The sequence below is a fragment of the Sturnus vulgaris genome, chromosome 1 (genome assembly GCF_052056855.1).
Source record: "Sturnus vulgaris isolate bStuVul1 chromosome 1, bStuVul1.hap1, whole genome shotgun sequence".
In the NCBI taxonomy this organism is placed as follows: domain Eukaryota; kingdom Metazoa; phylum Chordata; class Aves; order Passeriformes; family Sturnidae; genus Sturnus; species Sturnus vulgaris.
In genome coordinates, this window is record NC_142243.1 from 115,958,627 (window position 1) to 115,974,020 (window position 15,394).

A 15,394-nucleotide genomic window follows, 5' to 3' on the forward strand; every position below is an offset into this window, starting at 1 on the left:
AAGTTGACATTAGTTTGCTGTGACTAAAAGTAGACTGCTTAAAAAGAAAAGCAACAACCAAACCAAAAGAGTGCTTTTAATTGCATTTCTACTATTGACCTTTATCTCCATTTTGGTCCCTGGAAACCATGGAAAAACACTCAGGTGGCAAACAGTGTCCTTTCTGAGAGTCAGCTAACCAAGATGGTCTAAAGGCAGGGGCAGGCTGTGCTGAGTAGAAAGGGCTGTGCAACATGAGATGAGAGCTGAGCAAAGACCAGGGTTACAGAGCTCTACAAAACTGGACTTTTGGGAGCTGTGTGAGTAAGAACCATGTCCCTGTTCAGCAGATGGCAATCAAGAGTGGTGGGAGAAGCACATAGTGATGCTGGAAACTATTTCACAGCTGTTGAGCTGTTAATCACTGGCTTGAGATGCAGGAAAACCCTCAAAACTTCAAGACTGAGGGAAAAGAAATTCCTATTTATTCAGCAGCAAAGGATCTAGAGTATTTGACTCATTCATGCAGTGAAGTCACACAGTTCTGACCTGGAGTCAGTTTCTGCAAGAAACAACAGAAAATGGTACAGCTACCAGAGGCCAGATGGTTTCCCTAGGGTTAGGTGCAGGTCATGCATGCAGCCCTCATGCATTGTGACAGAAAACCACTCAGCTTTCACAGGACAGTCCAAGTAGGCCAGGATCTCAGTTTTTCATATGCACTGAGTATCAGCACAGCATACATACACTAGCATGTTCCCCACACCAAGAGACACCTACATCCCCTTCTCTGCAGCACAGCTACCATTTCTTACATTCACAGCAAACACTGAATTCATTCACAGAGCACCACACTGCTGCTGTGGAACTGAGGAGAAAAAAAATCTGAGCAGAAGCAGCTGTCCTTTCTAGTGAAGGTTTCCAGGGGTGCTGTGGTAGCTTCAGGGTGGGAAGGCTTGCCTCATTCATCCATAGGCAGAACCATCCCTCCACTTCTTTGGCAGCCATGGAAGCAGCTTCTTTTTGTCTCTTCTCCCTGGGAGCTACAAATGTGAAAAAAACCTGAGCCATTTGAGAGTATTTACTGATTAAATAGTCCTTGCTCTCTACATCCTCCCACAGGCACACTCCTGGGCCAGGTTGGAGGTGCTGGGCAGACCATGTCCAAATACCCATCTGCAAGGGATTATCTGTAAAGGGAGAAATTGTGTACCTAAGGCACACTTCACGAAGTGGCTTCAACTCTGCAGCTGAGACTTCCATCTGCAAAAGTTGCCTCAAGTATATATAAATGATCTTTAATGCCAGGAACATAAGAATAATTTTATAAACTATACCTGCACCCACACATATTTCAAAGTTCTTTAAACAATTAAAATATCTGAAGATCATATCCCAGATATGAATTACACTGTCTCATCTTTTTACTACCACTTCAAAAATTGTGAAGATAACAGAAATAAATACTTTTTCATCCTTAGCAATATTTTATATTTTAGTTTTCTTATGGGCACCTATAAATCCTACAGAATGTACGTTAGTTATTTTCAAATTATATTTTTATGAGTTATTTTTCTTCCAAAAGAAAAAAAAAAACCACATTTCAAACTTTGCAATGTGTACAATTGATTTTTAAATGGGGAAATATAGAGGAAATTTATCTCTTTTTGGTGAAGAAAGAGGATAACTGTTAGAATGCAAAGATAATTTTTTTGGTTGAGAGTAAAACAGAAAAAGATAATCAATAATTTTCTTAGATCCTATTTATACTATTTATAGCCTATGATTTTTTACTTGTCTCTTTTGTGATAGTTGATTTTAATAAATTAATTACTAAGGCAGATAATGCTGATAATTTCCTTGACAGTAGTTACAATCCTTTGTTAAAATTTTATCTAAATTCTCTTCTAAGTTAAAAATACCCATTAATGAGATGCAATCCATTTATAGACTACCATAAATAATAACAGTACGGAACATGATATACAGGCTGCATGTAAAATTTAGGATTAATATAATGATATTAAGACTATGAATTTCCCAGTTTTGCTTGAGATTCTCTGCTGTTGGTTTCAATGCATATGGATTTAAATTCTCCAAGCCTTGAGATGATTTGAAAAGTCCAGAATTTCAAAGTAAAAATTTGTGTAGAATTTATGGAATTGCTAATATCCTGTTTACATGTGAAAAGAGGGATTTTAATGTATAACTATATTTGGTTACAATTTGAACAAACCCCCATGTCTCTCTTTGGGCCCATGTGAGTGAGAGTTTTAAGAAGATTGACAAGACCTCTTGAGAAAAAAATCAGAGCAGCAAGGAATATTATGGAATATAGCTGCAGAATTTTTTGGCCACCTACAGACTGTAAAAGGCTATTTTGGTCTCCATCATTTCCCCAGTCATATTTTCAGATTACAAGCCATGGTGACAAATGACACATTATTTTATGTAAGGGTACCAGATACCAGTATAAGGAGTATTTTTGTGAAGCTTAGTTTAGACTAATTGTTGGGAAAAAAAGAGGGAATATGTTCATAGCCTTTTTTTTTACATAGTTTTGTGGATCATTATCAGTCTGTGAATGGAAATTGAAAACAGAACTATATCATCAGAAATTTGGAATGTGCTCCTTATTTGCACCTTGATATAGGAAGTACCAAGGTGCTTATAGATGATCTTGTGATCTACTTTCTATAAATTGTGTCACCTGTCCTTAATGGTGTTACATTTGCTACTCCGACTGCTATCTTTTCCAAAAGTGGATATTTAAAATAGATTAATTTTATTCTCACAGAATCAATAAATAACCCATCATCCATGATGTGCTCCTAGAGGTGGTAGGACCTACTACAGGAATGGAAAATCTAATGTTGCAGTTATGTTTGACAAAAAACATTCTTTATTCCCTAAGGCATCTTAACATCCTTCTTATATATTCATGCTATTTGTCCACTACAACCGGTAGTTTCGTTTCCTGTGCCCTTGTTCAAAGCCTGAGTTCTCTGCTCTTTATTTCCCAGCACTTTCAGAGTGAGCCTTATGTGTGACAGTCATACACACAAGTGTTTGGCTGCCAAATGTCAGAACCTCTGCCCACAATCAAAGTGAGCTGTACTTTCAGAAGAAAAAAAAATTGGATGCTGGAGTAATTTTGCAAAGGGAGAAGAAGACAAATTATCTCTTATGGATAGGTAGTCAATATAGTTTTACCAGGAGTGTCACTCGCTTGCTTGGTGGGTAAAGTTCTTCCATTCATTCTCATATTTTTTAAACAATGACAATTTATCTTCATGCTTAGCCTCTGTTTCTTCCATTTTTAATGCTGTTCCTCCTTTGTCACTCCATCCTTGTTGGTGACTTGAGAGGTGCCAGGCTGCTGAAGCTGAAGAATTTAAAACAGAAGCAAATCTACCATCAACTTATTATGTGAAACTTTTTAATTAATATTCTCCATACTACACAAAAACAATTCTGGCACTCTGACTATAAATGTTGCTTAATGTTGTTGACTACATCTTAAGTTTACCTGAGATCTGATTTCCGTATATGTAAAAATCTTATGTTGTGTTTGTGCCACCTGAAGCAAAAATACAACACAAATGTAACCTTCTAATTGTGTGTAAAACTGAAATGCACACTTATTTCATACAATGTGTTTGATAATTATAAAAAATAATGTACACTTTTTTCACCTGGTTTGATAGACTTCATCTTCAGCATATTCTTAGTGGTAATGAAATTTGCAACATACATGTATTTTAGTAAATGTAGGAATCGTTTGAAAGATACTGCAATAAAATATAGCAGCTTCCTCTTGTGAATCGAAACGTTCTTTCTTGCTTGAGCTATCCACTCTTCATCATCACACACAGAATGAAGTGAGAGATCTCCATGAAAGATGACAGATCTTCCTACAGATGGGGGAAGAGGATATATACCGATTAATCTATAGGTGACTTTGATACTGGAAACCGAGGAGGTTGTCCCTGTTGGAATTAGTGTGGGACTGACTACACTGAGAAATTAAAAGATCATAAAATAATATATGTTTAAAAACTTATCTCTTGGGTGTTGCCTTTCTCAGCAGGGCATTAACAAAGAGGGTTGCAGTTCCAATTCACCTCTGTCTTTGGTTTTTCGTTAATTACATTCCATTTATTTCAATTCTCAGAATGTATTTCAATCATCCTAGCCCTCAGATATATGTATAGTTTTAATAATTTTTTTTATTTTTATTTTTTCAGTCTTGTCGGGAGAATTGTTAGTTCAAACTATTGAATCTTTCAATAGAGCCACAACAGGACAAATAGCTTGGTTAGTTTGTAGCTATCAAGAACTCTGTTGACATCAATTCAATACTAAGAAACGAGGAAAGATAAAGATCTGGATCTCAAGATGAGAACTGAAGTACAAATCTGTTCAATTAGGCATGAAACTTATCACTGCATTTTCTAATACATTTATCAACCCAACAGTTAGCATTAGTCTTCAGAGCAACTCTCTTAGCTTCGCATGTAGCTGTCTTTTTAAATCCCTACCCTCCTCAATAGCTCAGTGCACATTGTTGAAGGTAATATTTATAAAAGGAGCACATAAGGAAAGAAACAAAATTTTTGTTTGTGCCAGCCTGGTTGAAGAAAAGCCCTTAACTGTAAGATGCCCGTGGAAACCACTTTTCATTACAAGCCTAAAGAAGTTGAAGGTAAAAGTATGGTCGGAGGAGCTAGCGAAAAGCAAAGCTCAATCTCCTTTTAGCGGACTTTTAATTGTGACCACCCTGCCTGACATCCTCAGCCTAACTGCAGAGAAACATTCCCAAGAGCTGTAAGGGGCGCAGAGGATGCGGGTGAGAGCACTGCTGCTCCCCTCACTCCCAATTTAGCAAAAGCCCCACGAGGGCCGGTCTTTCCCATACCAAGGAGGCGCGGAGGCTCGGCGGGATTCCCTGCCCGCAGCTCTCCGCAGCGCCGGCGGGCGGCGAGCCCGCGGCCAGCGGTGCCCAGGGGAGGCTCCGCTCGGGCTCTCTCCTGCTGCTTTTCCCTGCTGCGTTAATTCTCCTGCTGCCTTCGCCGTGCCAGGTCGACTTCTGGCGGCCCCGTCCGCGGGGAGATGCGGCTTCCCCGCGGCGGCCGCCTGTGCGTATAGGGGTGTGTTCATACATATACATACATATATATGTATTATATATATGGGTGTGCCTGGGTAAGTGACTGATAGCTGCGTTAGAGCGTGTCATTGCAGAGCTGTCCGACGGGGAGGGCCACGCCTGCGGGGGATCTCCGGCAGGGCGCCGTGTGCGCTGCTGGGAGCACCAGCGTACGGAACAGGAGGGCGAGGATCAAGCAGGGCTTTCGGGAGGCAGAGGGCAGCTTGTCCCTCACTCCTTTTGCTCCCTTTGGGCCCCCTCCTTTGTCCGAGGCAGCCCGGAAGACCGGCGCTGGCTGTGTGCCGGTGGCGGTGGGCGCCGCAGAGCCGTGCTCCGGGTTAGAGGCTGGGAGACGGGGCGGGGAGAAGGCAGCGCCGCTGCCGCGCCAAGCCAGCCAGGCAAAGTGATAGAACCGCCACCAAATTTCTTCCCAACATGGGAGGTGGACGTACGTTCCCTCTGGCGAGAGGCCAGCCGAAACCCATTCACACAGCTGGCAGAAAGGGCAGCCCGGGCAGCTGAGCAAAAGCGGAGGCTCAGTGAGGCAGGAGGGGGGCGGATAACTTTCCTGCCGGGCACGGGGTGAGCGGGCATCCGCAGTTCCCTCGGACCAGCGAGAGCTCCGCGGGCTCCGGGCGAGCGGGCTCTCCCGCGGCCGGGGAAACACCGCCTCCCGCGGGCGGCCCGGCAGCTCCGGCGCCGCGCCCGGGACCGCGCTGTCCCTGCGCGCCGGGGGTCGCGCTCACCCGGTGGTCCCGGCTCACCCTGCCGCCGCCCGTGGGAAGCGGCTCCCTCCTCGCCGCCCGCTCGCCCCTCTCCGGCACGGGGGCCGGCCCGTGGGAGGGCTGCGCGTCACCGGATCTGGTGGCGCCGGCAGACGGGGCGGCGTTACGGAGCGCCCCGGGAGCGGCGGGGGGGCGGGCGGGGGTCCCGGGCGGGGCCGGCATCGCCGCGCCTGGCTGCGGCCGCGGTGGCGGCGCCGCGCCGCCTCGCCTCCCCTCGGCTCGCCGCGCCTCGCCTGGCCGCTCGCCGCCGCGGAGGGGCGGCGCTGCTCCCCGCACGCCCCCGCCCGGCGCCCCCGCTCCGTCTCCGGGAAGGGCGCGGGGAGCCCCACGCTCCCCCTCAGCGCGGCGGCGGCCGGGGTGCGATGCCGTGTTAGCCGGCGGCCCGCCCCGAGGTAGCGCCGGCGGGAAGGAGCGCGACTTGCCGGGCTGTGGCTGACACCATGGGCACCGGGCGCGGGGGCGAGGCGGCCGGGCTCCCTGCGCTCCTCGGCTGAGCCCGGGGATGTGCCGGCGCCCGGAGGAATTATTTTGGAACTAGCACGGAGCGGTGGGAGGAGGACGAGCGGCACAGCGTTTCACAGCTGCGAGGAGGTCGTCCGGCGGTGCTGTATAGGCAAGTAAGCGCTTGCTTCATTTTCGCTGCGTTCCCTTCGTCTCGAGTGACTTTTCTTTCTTGCAGCTGCTGGTCGCTTGCCCCCAGTTCTGAGGCAGGATGGTCGGCGGCGCCAGCAGCAGTTCTCGGGGGTTGAGGTGCGGGGGATTGGTGGCCGGGGTTGCAGGGGAGACACGCTCCAACTCCGCCGGAGTCTGCCGCGGGCATCCCGCTGGTGCGGTGCTCCGGTACCTAGCCGGGAAGGAAGCTCCGTGTCCCAGCGCTTCCCGCTTCTGCAACTGTAAGAGATGATGCCTTCTTACAGGCATTTCATAATGTAAAATGCCTTCTCCTCTTTGCTGAGCTATACCTAAATTGTAGGAGTTATTTATTTGCTTTTCATCAGTGCTTCTTGTGGGAGAGAGACAAGATGCGTGGTAGCCTTTCCTGCGCACTTATGGATTCGGATAGTGAACCCAGAGTTTTGATTTTTATGCCCTTAACTTTCTTGTGCCCTGCCTGGTGTTTTTCTTTGAGATGCTCTTGCTGTGAGGTCACGGTTTGTCCAGCCTTGTTTGCTTGCTTCTAGCCTGTGGATATTTATTGCTATACTTGACATGGCAATGAAAGGAAAAGTTGACTGTAATTTATTTCAGTGTAAAGAGGACAGGTTGCAGGCAGGGGACTAATTCTGCTCTCAGAGGAACTCCACTTCAAAGGAAGAGGCCCATGGGGTTGTAATCTCTAGCTGAAAACTCGGAGAGCTCAGAGCAGACCTGTCACACTGCAAAGAACGAGTTCTGTTCACCTTTCAGCAGTGATAGCGTTTAAGCTAAGCTGCCTGCCTTCCCGTACCTGTGAAAAGACCTGACTCTGAAATGCAGGGAATAGAGATGTGAATTCTGGGCAAGTTTGGGAGAAGGCAGAACTTCAGACACTGTTTAATTAAGTTTGCTCTTACTGATTTCCTCAGTGTCTTCTCTATGAGCCTGAAAGCAATCTGTTACAGTGACCTTGATGCATGTTGTATTCTAACATGAAAGCAGCACAGAATAAAAGTATTTACATAGATTTACAGCTAAACTCTGATGTTTCACTAGGAGCTCAGTCAGTTTCAGTGAATGTGGTAGTTTCAGCACGGGCACTGGGCATGGTATCTGTGTGGGAAATAACTTAGGAAAATAGCTTGCTAATAGCGAATGAAAGTAAAAGTTGCGGAGTTGGAAACATATGTTTCTGCAGAAATGCCACTGTGTGTGAAATGTCTGTTGAGTTTTGGATATTTCATTTTCTAATCAGTGAAATCTATGCTGAAAGGAGTGTGTAGGTGTGTGTGGCAATCTTAAGGCTTCCAGGTTAATGCACTTTGAGTTGTCAGCAGCAAGAGATCTTTGTACATGCTGAAATAACACATTTTTATGTAGATGCAAGATTGACATTATAAGATGAAAAATGTTGGGATGTCAGTATAGTGAACATGTAACTAACTCAAGTTTATAGCTGAAAGATAAACTAATCCTTTCCCGTAATGGTGAAAGGTAAGCTGGCTGAAGGGAGTGTCGTTTGTTTCAGTGCAGTTTATGGAGAATGTTCCTATGGTTTGTTAATATTTACATCTCTCTGGTGATGCTGTGAAACACAATTAGAATAACTGCTGCTAGACAGTGGGATGCTAACCTATCCGTTCCTTAAAACACTCAGCTTATTCTGCCTCATATCAAAAAAAGTGTAGTTTTTGGCAAAGTCTGCCTATGGTTCTATTGTAGTAATTCCTTCCTCTGTTGCAGAGTGGCAGGCTTTCACTAGGCATGTGCAAGGGAGAGCATGAAACACTGAAGCATGCACTGATCTGGAATTCATTTGGGCTATATATTACATTCGAGGTTTCCACAATTAGCATGAGTAAGTGCTTATGCCTGATTGTATGAATAAACGGGGTTTGAAAATTGTATTAGCTTTGTCACTTCTGATGCATATTGCAGACTCCTCTTTTTCCTTTTTAGTCTTTCAAACTAATCTAATGCTATACTCACTCTTTGCCTGGAGAGGAAGAAAACATAATTTAATGATTTATCATTTGGCTTTTGCAGTGTCTTGTCCCATAGCTATGAGATAATCTAATGAAGGTTCCCATCACTGAATTAAAGAACATGATGCTCTAGACTTTCACTTAGAGTCAGATTTTCCCTCTTTTACGTGGCTAAAGAACCGAGTTTTCACAAGATCTGAGGAAAAAAGGAAATGTTTCTTTTTCTGTTAGAAACTCGAAAAGAAAGGGGAAGGTAACACTTGAGGTCTTTAAAGACATCATCATTAGAAACATCCACTTTTAAGAAAATAATCAACCTCCTTTACATTCACACATTTTCTTTATCTTTTACTTGGTACTTATCATAAAGGCTTCCTGCATATTGATACTTTGTTTTACAATACCTGTAGTTCTTATTTTTAAAAATTCACTAGTGGCAATCAAATGCTTCACTGTAAGGCTATTCTAGAATCCTGTTTAATGTTTTGTATCCCACTTGGCTTGTATTTTTTGAACCCCAGATTTCCAAAGTACACTATATTCAACGTTATAGTATGCATTTTTGTTTTAATTCTATGTATATCTCTTTACTAGAGAAGATTGTTGACGTTGATTCAGAAATTTCAGGGCAAGATCAGAAGTTATTTTTCCTTCCTAATTTTTTCATGTTTGCTCAGTCATGCTTTTTGGGCATAGCTTTCATGAACTAACAGAAAGACCTGTAAGCAAAATTAAAAACACCAACAATTAAATGTGATTTTTCTAGTCAGGCCAACCCAGCTGAATGTGTAATTTCTATTTATTCATCTTAGATTGAATATTTAGACAAAAAAAAAACAAAACCAAAAAACAAGAGCTGTAGTGTGCTCTCAGTTGTTCCCTCTGAAATGCTCAACTAAGTACCATTTCTTCATGCTTGTAATTTAGCAATGGTCCTTGTGCCTGAGCTGTCAGTATTTCTTTCTGGTAGTCATCACCACATTTACTTGCATTCATTGTTAAAAAAGATAAAGCGTTGTTGTGAATGATAAGAAACATCAAATGGATTTAACGTGTCATGTTTCTTGGCCCTTCACATGGCTGTGCTTTCAGCTCAGGTTTCCAGAGAGAGGCCTGAATGTGGTTGGCTTGAATCCCAATATGAGTCTGCTATATCGACATATACCTCTGGCAGTATGCTCAGCATGATTACATAGAGAAACTTCTGTATTTGCTCAGAGTTTTATCTGCCATTAACTGGAAGAGTCAGAAAGCCTTACCGTTGTTGTGGCCAACCTAAATTTTCTGCATTCCTGTTGCAGATCAGAGGAAAGAGAAAAAGCATACATTAAAAAACCAAAAGCCCAGAACTCAAAACAGGTCATGTCTCAAAGATACAGCTATAATCAACATCAGGGAATGCAGTGGAGACACATCCAGGGAAATTCACGCATATATTTAATTATCCAAGGAGGAAATTTTTATTCTTCTTGAGCGATTGATTTAGTTTTGAGATTGATTTAGTAGGTGATGTGTCTACACCTTATGAAGAAGAGGAGCTACGTGATATGGAAACAAAGCTTTTTTCCACTGCACACTTCAGTTGTGGCTGTCACTGTCGTTTGGGACTCTAAACCTTATCTTCAGTAATTAGCTCGAATTGGCCAAAAGAGGTGGAACGCTCTGTTATGTGATGAATCTGGTGCTGCATCAGCCAAGGGCTGGGTTGTTTCCTGGAGACTTACTCTCTTCAATTTATTAAAGTAATGAGTAGAGGAAAACTAATCAAGAAGAGTGTTTGGAATGAGATTAATTTTATGATTTGTTCTCTGGTTTATTTTGGGTAATGTTGGACAAAACCATAAAGGTTCTTCACTGTGATACTTACATAGCAACAGTTTTGACTGACATATAAAAATATATGTAATGTATTTATTTATTTATTTAACATACATAAATGTTCTATGGAATGGGATTAAGGTTTTGCACGAGGCCAGAACATGGATAAACGATGCTGCTGGACAAAGTCTGCTGTCCCACTTGGGCACTTCAGAGATAAGGGATGGTTTATGAAAGGCTGTGCTGTATGTTCCATTGGGAAAAGCTGGAGGTCTCCCATGCCAGGGACTGAGCACAGCAGAAACAGTCATGCCCTAAGGTTGGCAGTGGATGTTCCCAGTGTAGAATAATACTTGGAGAAGAGTGAAAGTCCCACACTGGTGCTCACAGGGTGCTTTTCAACAGCCACGGAAATTCCTGTGTAAGGTGTGGTTGAAGTGAAGGCACTGATGCTTTACTGCTTTAATAGTGGCATGGATACTGAGTCTTTGAAAGAATTCATGGCTTCAGGGATGCTGTGGGTGCAATTGAATGCTCAATTCCTCAGGTGGTTATCATCTGGAACAAGGATAATTTTAAATTTTTTTGCTATGAAGTTCGTTCCTTGCTCTTAGATTTGGGTGTTCATTCCTCGGTTGGTTGAGATTTTGGTTCAAAGGTGTGCTTTTAAAGCTGATAAATATCAAGCATTCCTGAAGTGTTCATTGCTTGGAGCTTCTGAGATAACACCAGAGGAGGAACAATTTATTCATCAGATTATTCTGAAGTTTGGCTTTATTTTATTTTTTGCTCATTTTCAATGTGTTTTTTCGAATAGTGAAAAGTGTACTTGGTTTCATATTGAATATGTAGGAAATTACATATTAAGTACATTTTATATGGCCTTTGGTCAAATGATGCAATAGACTCAGATTTAAGTCTGAATAAAAGCTGTTTGAGTAAAACAAAACATATGCCTTTTCCCCTCCACTCTTTGTATTAAATTTATTTAAAAAACAGCTAACCATAAAGAAGTGAGAATGAGAGTGCTGTTTATGACATTCATATTTTTTCTGCTTTCTGTCAAAAACTAAAGGGAATTTCATCATATTGTAGAAATGGCAATCATGAGTGATCATAATCATATACTATGATTCTTTCTTGATGTAAAGACTATTTTGCTATTTTTATTGAATTTAGTTTAAAAATGTTGATTTCAACAGGTATAATACTAAGAACTTCGGAATATTTAAAAATATGAATATTTAATATTCATACTTAATGTAGCTTTTAATATTTGCCTTAATATAAAGCACTGATTCTTAATTACAGAATTGTTTCTAAAATTCTTTGCTATTTTGCATTTGCTATGTTAAATATATCTTCATTCATAATTTTGCGAGATAGCTTTTTCTAGTTTCTCTATATGCCAAGATGTTTTGATTGACTCTTTTAACAGTTCTGAATAATGAACTGTATGCTTCAGCTTCTACAACACAAATGGACATTGATTTTCTTTGACTTGCTTTTGACCCCTAAAGAAGTAAAGTCATTAGAATTATGCTTGAAAGAGCTTTGCTCTCTCTCCTATCATTTTATATATATTATAAACAGGCCTTGGGAATTAATCTATGCTAATCAGATTTTTTTCAAGTGAAAAAGGAGGGGGAAATCATCAGCTCTACAGTCGTCTTGCAGCTCTAGATTTCATCACTCACAGCTGCCTGCCTGTATCCATTACCAGTTGGTATCACAGCTGTATGTCCCTGAATGCAGCAGAATTCACAAACAGTTCTTCTCATAAGTGTTTCATTGGTTGTTAAATGGCAAACCTTTATGTGAAGTATAAGAGTTTGGTCAGTGAAATGCAGTTGTTTTCAAGTAACAAAGCACTGATGCATATGTAGAGTTCCTCACTGAAGATAGGTTTTGAGTAAAGTCAGCATCAGATCTGTGTCTCTACAGGTTTTAATGTCTGGGGTGCATTCATTCTCATTCTGTGAGTTATGTGTTTTACTTATTTATGAAACAGCTTCACTGACACAGAATGTAAAGGTAAAATGTAAAAGATGAAAAGCTAAAACATAGAAGTAGTGTTTTCAAAGTCAGCTGGAGAAATGGATGCAAGAGCAAATTTGGTTTACATTGCTGAGGAGCTGGCGTGGTTGACACGTTATGAATGGGGCAAGATAGGTCCCTTCCAGGGGTGCAGTTCCTGGCAGAGCTCTCTGTCCCTAAACTAAGCAACTCCATTAACCTAAATGCAAAAATGGTCACTCTGCTGCTTTTTCAGCTTGAGCAACTTCTCTGTCAAATACTGTGACATTCGTGAAGGAGTTTTATATATAGATAAATACAGGAGATATATATATAAATAACAGGATATATATATATATATATATATATATATATATATATATATACACACACACACACATACTGCACCTGTGCTAGAGGTGTTTCCAAGCTAAGTGTATAGAAACCATGATAGCATCTGATGATGATCACCTCTCATTTTATTTAAACTCACTGAGATAAGAAGGGACTTTCCTGGATAATTGAATGCACAAGGAGATAATTTCTTTCTACACTGTCGTTAGTCTTGCAGCTAGTTAATTCTTAAGCATTTGTAGTAATAGTTCATTATACGCTTCTTTTTATAACTTACTGTCTTATGCAGTTGTGATGTTGTCTGGGCTAGTTCGTTGGGGTGTATTAATTAAAATTGCTTAGATTTCAGTTTATTAATCTGTTTTATTCATCAGCTTTCCTTTCCACTACATTAAATAACTTACTTAACCTCCAAAGGGAGAGCTGATCTTACTGATCAGTGATTCTATATTGTATTATTCTCCATGTTTTCAATGCTATTTATGTTTGCAAAGTTTCCTTGTTAATTTAGAAAAACCCTAGCCCTTATGATTTTTGGTAGGTAGATCAGAGTATTCATTGCATGCTTTGCTTAATGGAGAAATACAATTGTTAGCAGTGATTTGATATTGCCATTTGTCACTATGCTCCTGCACAACGTGCCCTTTCATGTACATCTTACTGCCTTTTTGTAACCTCTTTATGATGCTACAATACTTCTTTCTGAAATGAAAAGCCCAAGGTTAATCTCAAGCATTATTCTCTCATGTGATACATCTTATACCCAGTTGATTGTTTTCTCAGGTCTAAGATTCTGTAGCTTTTTGTGCTGTGCTTCTGTGTGTCTATGTACAGTTCTTTATTGCTATTAGTATATAATTCTTTACAAACCCTGTGTTTACAGCACTGGCTCCGTGACTTTTTCTCTTTGAAATGACACTTGAATTTTGTTTTTACTGTTAACTCTTTACTATTATATATTAACTGTATTTGTCTAACTGCAGCAAAGGCAGTTTTTTGGGGAAAATCCCCCAGCATTTTGGGAAATGAAAAGTAAAATATTTGGGCATCAGTTCCCTTTTGGAAAATTACAAGAACACTATCTGTCATCTTCCTTTTAGTCTAAAGAGTATGAAAAGACATAACATTTCCCCTGCTAGTTGCTGCATGATAGTACTGGTCACTATATGCATACACCTGTGTGTCTTCTCTACAGTTTTTTGATGGCTGTAGAACTGTGAGCCTGAGATCACAAGTAGCTGGGGTCATAAAGGTCTAGCCAGACTGCATGAAAGAAGGCAGTAAAATATAGTGGGTTTGCTTTTTCATTCTTTATGCTGTGATAGAAAGAGGATATATATGACCCTTGAAAAGAGGAAAAGGTGAATAGTTGCGTTTCTAGACAAAGCACAGAGAGAAGTGCAAGAAGGACAGAAGCAAGATATTTGATGAGAGAGCTTCTGTTTGTGTTTTTGAGGGGAAAGAGGTGCTTTCCAAGACTGCAATTGTTCAGTAATCTTCAGAATTGCATCCTTAAAATACAGACCTGCTGCTTCTGAAGAGTTCTGCCAGGAAAGTCTTCTCTTTCCCTGTGAGAAATGTCTGGATAAGGCTGTATTTGTGTCGTTCTCCAAAAGTTCAATGAATTCCCCATGTTTAAAGCAGGAACTCCTGTAGAAGAATTCAATTGCATCCTTAGATGGATTACTTCCTTCTGCAGGTACATCTGTGGATGTAGTTGAGAAGCTCTGTTTTTTTGGGCTGAGGGCAGCCTTAATGTGCACAAGAAGCATCAAGGAAATCATTGAGGTTCTTGTGTTTCCTTATGTTAGCAGAGACGCAAAAGTGGCATCATCAGGATTTCTTATTCTTTTTGCCCTGCAGTACATGAACATACATGTACCTCTGTTTTAAGATTAATTCTGCCATAAATTCGGCTTCATACACATGCCTGGTTTTAAAATAGACTCTACTGTATTAAGAAGTCAATGGACACTATGTGGACTTACAAACTTCATTTCACAATTCTAATTTCTGTAGGAAAGTTGTCTGGGCACCTTACTTTCCAGCAAGTAGATCTGGAAAAAACAGCTGGAGGCACTTCTAGGGGCAACTCTAAAAATATAAAAATAAGATTCTGTGCCTTTTAAATACTAATTCTGCTTCAGAGAAAGTAGATGAGAAGGAGGCTGCTTTCATGGATCAAGTGTCAGTATTACTTGAGTTACAAAGCAATAAACCAGCTTAATTTACATTCCTCATTTTATGGCAGCAGAATTGTCTTTTCTGGATGGCAAGAAGTATCTTAGATCTTCCTATGTATAATATCTCTCTCTGGAGGCATTTAAAGTGCTGAAAAAAACCTCTGCACAAAAGCTTGCAAAACCTGTGAGGTACTTTGAAGTTCTGCAATTACGGCTAAATGTCACTTTCTGCAGGTTTATGGCATGTAAGTAGCTGGAGATGCTACTGTGAGAAAAGCTAGTCCTTAATCTTTAAATATACACCTCATATCAGTAAACTGTATGAGTGTGTAAACTATCCCGCTATGTGTTCGAAACCTGTGGTCAAACCCCATCTGTTTGTCAAAGCATTTTGTTAGCCTAAAAAGAGGGCTGAATTGCATAAATACCATATTTTACTTGATTTTCTTACTACCATACATCTAAAATACGCTTCTTGTATTTAGAAAT

General features: G+C 41.2%; 1 protein-coding gene and 1 long non-coding RNA gene across 4 annotated transcripts in view; one reads left to right on the forward strand and one right to left on the reverse strand.

Moving 5' to 3' along the window:
- Nucleotides 1–434: 434 nt before the first annotated feature.
- Nucleotides 435–4,869, reverse strand: LOC148225435 (uncharacterized). Its single transcript, XR_015804117.1, has 2 exons — nucleotides 3,193–4,869; nucleotides 435–1,022 (listed from the first exon to the last, which is right to left on the reverse strand). It is a non-coding gene; the product is annotated as an uncharacterized LOC148225435 (long non-coding RNA).
- A 1,416-nt stretch (nucleotides 4,870–6,285) lies between these two features.
- The window catches only part of SNTG1 (syntrophin gamma 1), a 318,906-nt gene continuing 309,797 nt past the window's right edge, over nucleotides 6,286–15,394 (forward strand). The window contains exon 1 of one of the 3 annotated variants that reach the window (XM_088174809.1): nucleotides 6,286–6,530. The gene's annotated coding sequence lies outside the window, so the exon portion shown is untranslated. The remainder of the gene's footprint in view (nucleotides 6,531–15,394) is intronic. The other 2 variants (XM_014881643.2, XM_088174814.1) reach the window with 2 other exon arrangements.